General features: G+C 39.7%; 1 long non-coding RNA gene across 1 annotated transcript; it reads left to right on the forward strand.

Moving 5' to 3' along the window:
* The first annotated feature begins 34 nt into the window (after positions 1–34).
* LOC138936810 (uncharacterized) lies at positions 35–5,033 on the forward strand. The gene is made up of 3 exons (XR_011447433.1): positions 35–222; positions 3,117–3,282; positions 3,605–5,033. It is a non-coding gene; the product is annotated as an uncharacterized lncRNA (long non-coding RNA).
* The last annotated feature ends 4,469 nt before the right edge of the window (positions 5,034–9,502 follow it).

Below are 9,502 nucleotides of genomic sequence, written 5' to 3' on the forward strand. Positions count from 1 at the left end.
AAGCAGTGGTATCAACGCAGAGTACTGAGAAGAGACTTGAAGTAATGTTTCCGCTAAGGTTTCCGTTAAATTTATCATCCAAGACTCATTTCAGGTAAAGAAAAAAAGAGAAGAAAAATAGAAGAGATGAGAAAATTTAATGACGTACTATTTATTGAGAGCGTTGTTAAGCTAAGTCGCAAATGGTTTCCGGGGCGAGAAGATCTTGGCTCGTGCTATCAGGTCGGGTAGAGATCGCTGCAGTCACTGGTGCTTTCGCGATACAATTAAGAGTCTTAACACACTGATTAGTTTTGCTTGTCGCTCACAACTTAATTATCAAAGATTATCACATTCGCTGATAGAACTGCGAGAATAGCTTGTAGACTTGGTGTAAAAGTGTTTTATGTCGACAGTCGAAGATGAACTAACTTTTCTGAGGCAGGATTTCGCGTATATCGAATTTTGGCGTCTCTGCTACTCTCTCCATTAGGCAAGCAATATTCTCTTTTAACCAATCAATTTTTTAAATGATGCCCCTCTCATGAGTTGAGGTGTCTCCCTTCCAACAGAAAGTTGAGGAGGTTGCGCCTATTGGTGTAGACTTTTTGTTTAAAAAAATTAAGTCTCGCCCACTGGAGAGTCCGCCATGATCGGCCAAGTTGACAGTTTTATTATTCACTTGAGTTTTATTTCAAGCAGATAACGCGCAAGGGTGATTTAACAAGCGAACACGTGGTGTCGAATGTCGCGAGTCTCAGTCGCAGATCATAGTTACATTTATAAAATATCACTCTAGTTCTTAGAAGGGTCTTTGTTCGGGACTCTTCTTATCACTCGTTTTCACTAGAGGACTTCCAAGAAAAAATATTATTTGATCTATTTATTTATCTCTTGCATGCGCACTATTTAGATTTCGAGTTTTCTCATGGTTCGAGTATCTTTTAATGGCTGTTTAAAATTCTTGGTCTTCTAGGGGACCTTTGTTCGAATATTTATCACGCATGGTTCAGATTTTGAAATATCTCGCCTGCTAGATATTGCTTTAGTTTATTGTTTATGTTAAGTGCAAAGAGTTCCAGAACGTAGACGTTTAATATTACATGAAAGAAAAGAATCGTGGAGTCCATCGGACGTAACACTAAAATATAACAACAAAAAGTTTGCACATCAATAATTATGCCTTGTCTCTTATTAGCCAGTTTTCTCATTTACTATTGTTAGTACTTTGAATCTATTGTTGTTATTATTGAATTAGGTTTGAATTAAATTAGTTTTTTGAAGGAGGATGTGCAGAGGGAAGCGCACCGCCCCTCTCCCGCATCTACTTAGATACTTAAATATACAACTGTTGTGGCCGTTCAGAGTTTAACAAGAATGCGGGATAGTCCAAAGTTCGGTCCGTCTTAGGAGTTGGGATTCCGAGTGCCAAGGAATAAGAGATAAAAGTTCCGTACAATAATATTTATTTTAACAGTTTACGTGTCTTATAATTCTTGCTTTGTCAAGGCTTTGCAATAATAGATAGATAGATTCTTTATTTGTTTTCCTGAGGATTATAAAGGAGCAACCGTTTCCACATATACAGGGTGTCCCAGACCACCCGTATCACTCATTTATAAACTAGAGAAGTAGTTATTTAAAAAAACAAAGCTATTCTTTTATAAATCGGGTGCGCTCTATCGAATGATATTTTTAACTTCTAGTTCCGGTCGGAAATAGACGATTTAGACCGGAAGTTGCTTTTTTCAAATAGAACTTAATATTTTGTATTACAGATTCGGATTCTATGCGAAAAAACATGAAATTTTTGTCCAAAATTTTTTTTCGAAAGATGTCCTCTTATGTCCTTAAAATAACCTTCAAAATAAGTTTGGGCGGAAAAATGTTTTTATACTATCTGCTCTCGGCATAACCCGGGATCTACAACGAGGACATGGCAGATATCAGATCCCGTGTGTGTGTGTACGTACGTGCGTGCGTGTGTCTACGTGCGTGCGTGCGTGCGTGCGTGCGTGCGTGCGTGCGTGCGTTTGTGTGTGTGTGTGTGGCTATAACACTATAACCAAATTATTATAATTTTAATTATTAGTATTATAAATTATTTAATATTATTTAATACACGCCTTCAGATTGTAACTCGAAACCGAGGAAGGCGTATAATGTTACAAGCGCGAGATGCTGACGGAGCGAACCAAACGCGGAAGCTACGCAATCGTGAAAGTTTGAAGGAAGACACTCCGGAACGCAAGCAAAGAAATTCGACTTCGAACTTTCTTAGCTTGTATCTGAGCCTTTACATCCGAAACAAGCGACACGATCATATATGATCATAATCGTTAAGCTATCCCCTCTGAAAACTAGTCGAAAGAAAGACAATAAAAACAACCATCGCTAACAAGCGGCGGGCAGTCATAATCGTTAATTTATACAGGGCAGTTGAATTTGTAAAAGAAAGCAATCACGAGACGGACAGTTATAATATAAATAGAATGTGTGTGTGTGTGTGTGTGTGAGAGAGAGAGAGAGAGAGAAGATGTAAACTAAATAGTGAAAAGGGTCACAGCTAATCTCGCGACGACAAACGTGCTATCAAGTACGCGCACGCGGAGTAACTCTATACCGTGATAAGCCAACAATTGTACAGCGAGGAAAAAAGAAGATTTAAAGCTAATATCTTGAAATAAACGTTTTTATTTTTATAAGACTACAAGTTTAATTTAATTGGCGAAAAGTCTAGAAGATCCCCAAACTTCCCAGTTCTAAATTGGTCAATGACCCCAAGAAAATTTCCGTACCTCCATAGAGGCACAACAGTCATATATAGTTAAATTTGTCGTTAAATGTATTTTAATTTTTGTTATTAGACAAATTTTTAAATTTTCAGAAATTTAGAGGATTTGAAAAATTTCACATTTTTTAAAAATCGAATTTCATTGTTATAAAGTACATTAAAATTTATTAGAAATGGTAAGATGTGATGAATCAGAATCAATCCGTATACATGCACACACGAACAACGCACGCACGTATCAAGTTATCATAATCCAATAATATAACATTTTTGTTATAAATGAGAAATATTAATTTTGGATCAACTAGATAATTTATATTTGAAATAATAATTTTTTCCGTAGTTACCATGCAATAAATTGAGTACGAAAGATCGAGCTGCCATTACCGCAAAACAACTTTCCGATTTTTTGCGTCTATATAACAGAGAAACGGATCTTTATGAAGATACGATAGATCGGCCTCATACTGTTTCCAATAAACTTTTCAGAAGTTTTTAACTGCAGCAAGGTATACATTTTATATATATATATATATATATATATATATATAGGTATATATATGTATATATACATATATACAAACATATATGTATGTATGTATGTATGTACATGTGTCGATAAATTTTGATTGGATAGTTTTCTTTTTTCGATTTGCTGTGAAATTATATGATAGGAAAGCTATCACTTCTCGTTTCTATCTAAAATATGGAAAAAATATTTTTTATATTATATTTGAGAATATGTAGAATATATAAATATGGAAAAATTATATAAATTTTTAATGTAATCTAAATATACAATAAATTAAAAATAATATGATTATATTACAGCGAACAAGATCTCGACGATGTGCTAATTCTGCAAACTCGCCTTTATAAATGTACTCACAGTTTCTTAGGAAAAAGCGGTTTTGCTGGTACTCTGAAGGGTGCTAATCTTCTCGGATCTCTACCTCATATTACATCTCGAATATATTCCAATGTTGCTGCAACAGGGCAGTGTAGATGTAACAATTCAATTAATAGATAATGTTATTATATTGTAGAATTTATTATAAATTTATGCAAAAGAAAAAAGAAGATAGAAAAAAGCAAGAGGAAAAATGAAATAGAGAAAAAGAGAGAAAAGTAGAAAGAAAAAGAAAAAAACAGAGAAAAAAAAGAAAACAGCGAGTTACACACACGTACACACACAAATAAATATTTAATTATGTAATTATAATTATCATTTCTAGTCTATTAGGGTAACATACGAATGTTCTTTAAGGTTGTTAGTAATTGGTATATTGAGATATTTTAATACCAATGATTATTATATACTCTTGTGAACTGATATACATATATATATACAGGGTCTTCGACAAGTAAGTGACCAAACGAAAGGTGAAAGTAGATTGGGTCAAACTGAGTCAAAAAGTCCTGAAGCATCTTTTTTTATAACGCTTAATAAAGGAATTATTGTTGAGTAATGTCTGGCCAATCAGCGCCGATCTTTAGCCGGGGTCACGTCGGTGAGCCGCGCGCCTGGTAGACTGGTAGTATGCGGCAGCGCACGCTTCACGACGCACGGTTCACTGACATGCATCCGGCGCTGATTAATCATACTTTACTCGATAATAATTCCTTTATTAAGCGTTATAAAAAAATAGTTCAGGACTTTTCGACTCAGTTTGACCCAATCTACGTCCACCTTTTGTTTGGTCACTTACATGTCGAACACCCTGTATACATATCTATTATATATCTTAACTATATATAATATTTAAAATATAGTCACAAAGGAAAATATTTTGGGTACGCTCTAAGGCATTTTAATATTTGTTAATGTGCAATGAGTCAATATAATATATTTATGGAATATATAGTTCTCCAAAAAAGCAAGAAAAATTGCTGACTGCACCATTAATATTGCTAGAAGCAATAATAATTAACTAGACATGATCACTAAAGTCTATGATAGAATGTTCTTATTTTATCTCGCATTATTTTGACTATTATTCTACATCAACTAGTATTCAAAACTCAAGAAGTATGTATCCCAAGAATCCTCAAGAAATATTTTTCCTTGGAGAAATTTAAAGGAAATTTTCATGGATTTTTATTGGAACTGAAGAATTTAAAAAAAGTTATTTCTTTGATGATTTTACCTTTTTATTTTTATTGCAAGTGGTCAGCAATTTATTGATCGGCTAAATTGTTAATTAATATAGCGATATACGGCAGCATATCCATATGTGATTTGCGAATTTGCAGAACATAATCTTCATTATAATCCTGTTTAATTGTAATTCTTGATAATAAAATAATGAAAAAAAATTATGAAAATAGAAAATACTTATTTTAAATTTTACCTTCTCTCTCTTCAATTTTTTTCAGTATTTAAAAATCAAATATTTAATATTTAAATGGTTCTTTATTTTTTCTTCTTAACTGTATGATTAGAAAATATTTTATAAAGCGCATGAATACACTATTTTAAAAATTGCATTTAAAAATTCTCTAATTTTATTTGGAATTTTGAAATATCAGAAAATTCTCAAAAAAAATGTTTACAGGATTTGAGTAAATATTCTTTAAATCTTTTCTTGCACCACTATCTTGTTACATATAACAACATAAATGTATGTATAGAATGAAAAAGGAAATGAAAAACAGAACATAGGATTTTTATTGTGTAAATGTCGATTAGAACAGAATCGTAATTAAGAGACGATTCCAAAATAATATAAAGTTCGATCTCAATAATTTCAGAATGAAAGCATATTATTCTCGTATTGAAGATATAAACAAAAAAAGAGAAAGAGAGAGAAAGAAACTGTTATAGCTCAAAAGGGCTATAACCAAATTAGTATAATTATTAATTATTAAATATTATTTAACATACGTCCTCGAAGCCGAGGAAGACGCGACGCGGAAAATACAGTCGAATATTTGACATATATACGCAAAGGAGCAATGCATCCAAAATTAATGCCAATAGAAACAATTATTACATATTTAAAAGAAGCGACGCAACAATTACAACAAGGAATGTATTTCCCGTTCAAAGTTCACGCGGAAGATTGGCTAGCGATAGAAGAATATACCAAAATAAATATATTTTACGATAAAAAAAATGTTTAAGCCATATTGTGATTCCCATTAATTACGCAACCAAGTTACGAGATTATAAACGTAATTACATTTCTCGTCTCGTTGAATAATAACATATTTAATGTAAATAAATAATAAAATAATTGCCGAAGATATGGAAAAATTAACTTATCTTAGAATAATGGAAAGCGAATTAAAAAAGTGTATAGAAATTGTTACAGCCTGGCGACTCCACGATTCCTTCCTTCCGCAACGTTGCGGTAATGATCGTCAGTTAGTGATAAGAATAAATCGTTCAATAAACAAAACATATTGTGCCATACGTTTCTTTTAAACACTGTCATTTATCTGTAACTACATCCACGATTATCCGTGGGAAAAACGCAAGGAAATCGGTGATGGAAACCGTGCCGGTCTCCTCGAGATAAATAAAAAATAATAGCTACCCTTTGCAGTAGAATTTCCGGCGGAAGAACAAGGAGATAACAAGAACTTTTAACGAAATGCTTAATAAACGCAGCTGCATTAATACTGATAATAATTTTCTAACGGACAAGTACAATTGGAACAATAAATTTTTCTTGATGAAAAATTTAACAAACACAGCTGCATCAACGTCGACAAGAATAATTATAAGAAAGTAAGACATTTTTCTAATCAGACCATGTGCACGAGGGTCCCCCGGAAAAGTTAATGTTTAAAGATATTTTAAACTGATATTGAACTCACCAATCGACGATCAGCATGGGTAAAAATATGAAAATAGGAGACACCCCCTGCCGAATGAGGACACTGGCACGATTCTAATTCGTTAAGATCTTGAAGAATCACTGCTTTTGCATAATTTTAATTTGTTGAAGTTTTGGAAGATCCCTACTCTTAAAATTAGAGTATACCTCCACAAGAGGATTATAAAAAGAGAACTCGTAAGATATTCGAGAGATACAATTTTTTACATTTCACAACCTCATACTTATTCTCCAGTCTTCAGTCCAATGCAGTCTTACTCTGTACTTTTGCACCATAATTCGCAAGTTAGTTATTTGTGCAACCAATCTCCTCACTTGGCATCATCTCCAGAGCAACCACGAGTCGAACATCGGGTTATTGACATGAGACATAGAGCGAAACACCGCACAAATTCGTCACTCTTCCACTTCTGAATCACTATTAAAAAAGTAACTCTAATTGAATAATTTTTCCTTTCCAATTCATAACTACAATTCATAACCGCAGAACGTTTCATTCTTTCAAAATCATTACCCCATCGGCAAAAAATCTTAGAAAGTTTAATCTTAATCTAACACATGCGAGCAACCAAATTTATACTTTCGATCATTCCTAACATATACATTTATTGATTTATATATTGATTTTGATTTTATTTTTCTTATCCTACAATAAAGTATACTTTTATATTTTTTAATCAGTCAGAACCTTAATGCTAACGATAAGATGTTTGCCTCATCACTCTGGCTGATGTCCTCCGTATTTTTTTTTACATAGGGAAATCTTCATAGATACCCCCGGCTCTGAGGGAGATCTGAGGGTTATGCCAGATTCTCATCGGCTGAAACCCCATGGTAACCTACCTCTGCGGTTAGACTGGCGCCTGGGTAATGTTTACACATCAGCGTCACCAGTCGTCCGCCTCCGCTACGCCCGGACTTCCAGTCTCTATCCCGGGGGGGGGGGGGGGTCTGATGGATCCCCCCAGAAATCATCCCGTAAGGGGTCTGAAGGACCCCTCGAAAATCATCCCGGTGAGGGTCTGAAGGACCTTCCCAAAAAAATACCTAAAGGGCCGCCTTTCCCCCTCCAGCTCGGGAAGTCTGCGTGCAATGGCCTCCATGGACCCCCATCCACTTTGGCCTGCGGACCTCCCGGCAGTTAAGACCGCCTCCTTCCAGTTGTGGCGGCAGAGGGAGACTGATTAGATCATGTCCATCCTTTCCACCGTCACCTTCTCCCCTACCCCTCTTTTCCGAGTGGGATTCGTGAAGCGGATTTCCCGTCTTTGTCTGGTGGGGCGCGTGAAGTGAGTCCTCCCAGTTTGGCCTTAATGGCGCTCCGCCCCCTTCTTGGGGGAGGGGGCACATTCTTTTTCCCCCCACTGGGTGGTTCGCCATCGCGTGGAACAAGTGACCCTTTTTTTTTGTAACGGAGGGGAAATGCCTTTACGCATACCCCGCCTCGATGAGGTTCGAGGCGGGGTTATGTGGGACTACCCCCGGCCTAAACAAACGGCCGGGGACTACCCACTAAAACCCCTCCGGGTGGCCTATCTCGGGCGTTTCAAGGGGCCTCTCTGGAAACTGGCGTATGCACTACATCAGAGAGACCCCCCGCCCACGGGCCGTGCCCGCTGGGGGAGCGGTTTCTGTCTCCCCCAGTGTCCCCGTTGTTGATGGGGACATCATCCTATCTTGGCGAGAGGGGGACCACCGCCCCTCTCGCCGCCATCCCGGTGTTATTCCCGGGGAGGGCGTGGTCGGGCCCAGGTACCCCACCTGGGTTCCGACCACCGGGCCCAGTTCGGGGTGAGACGTCCGCGACGAAATAGCGGACGTCCCCCCGAGTTGTCCGGGCCCCGCGCATTCGCTGGGGGAGTTCGATGGGGACGGTTGCGACCACGTCCCCTCCCCCTGCGTGCGCCCCCCCCCTTTGCTGGGGTGGGTTTCTGGGATGCCCGGAGGCTTGTGCTGCCCCGGCTCCCATCGGCCCACCCCCGGGGGCCCGTCGGGCACGATTGCGGCCCCCCGGATGTTCTCCGGGAAGCCGCTCTCGCTCCCTTTCGGCCTCCTCCTTCTGGAGCATAACTGCTTCACAGAAGGAGGAGACCGCCCTCCAGGACTCCTCGCTCTCGAGCATAGCCGCTACGATGCTCGAGAGCGAGAAGTCAATATCCCCTATTACGTTGACGAGAACACGGCGCTCTTCTGCCCACGCTGGGCACACCTCCAGCGTGTGCTGCGCCGTGTCCTCGTCCCCCCCCGTACAATGGTGGCAGCGTGCGCTGTCCTCTTTACCGATGCGACACAGGTACGAGCCGAAACACCCGTGGCCCGTAAATACCTGTGTCGCACGGTACGACATCTCGCCACCCTCCCATGTGACCCACTTGATCAAATGAGGGCGGATGGCCTCGACGACGCGCCTCCCCGATGTATCTTGGGGGTTGGAGAGGTGTTCGTCCCACCTCTCCAGAGCGCGTCGCCTAGCCTGGAGTCTCACGGCGGCCTTGACCTTAGGGGTCAAAACCACGCCGAGCCCGCCGAGCTCTCGCGTACGCGCGTAAACGTGCGCGTACATGTCTGCGTAGAGCTCGACGGGCGGCATCCCCGCCAATAATGAGGCCGCCGTGTGCGACACCGTCCTATAACCTCGGACTACCCTGATGGCCACCCTCCTAAATACTCTGCGCAGCAGCATGCTGCCGCGCCGATTGGCCACCAGGGCGTCCGCCCACACCGGTGACCCGTAAAGGGCCACCGCCCGGACGGTGTTCGCGTATAGGCGCCGCACCCGGCCATCCGGACCCCCGAGATTGGGCAAGAGTCGGCCTAAGTGCCACCGATTCCACCCTGGGGGCCAGAAGCTCAAAGTGCGCGCCAAAACTCCAGGCCGCGTCCAGGT

The sequence above is a fragment of the Polyergus mexicanus genome, unplaced genomic scaffold (assembly GCF_030449975.1).
Source record: "Polyergus mexicanus isolate NDT 795.1 unplaced genomic scaffold, iyPolMexi1.0 SCAF_10, whole genome shotgun sequence".
In the NCBI taxonomy this organism is placed as follows: domain Eukaryota; kingdom Metazoa; phylum Arthropoda; class Insecta; order Hymenoptera; family Formicidae; genus Polyergus; species Polyergus mexicanus.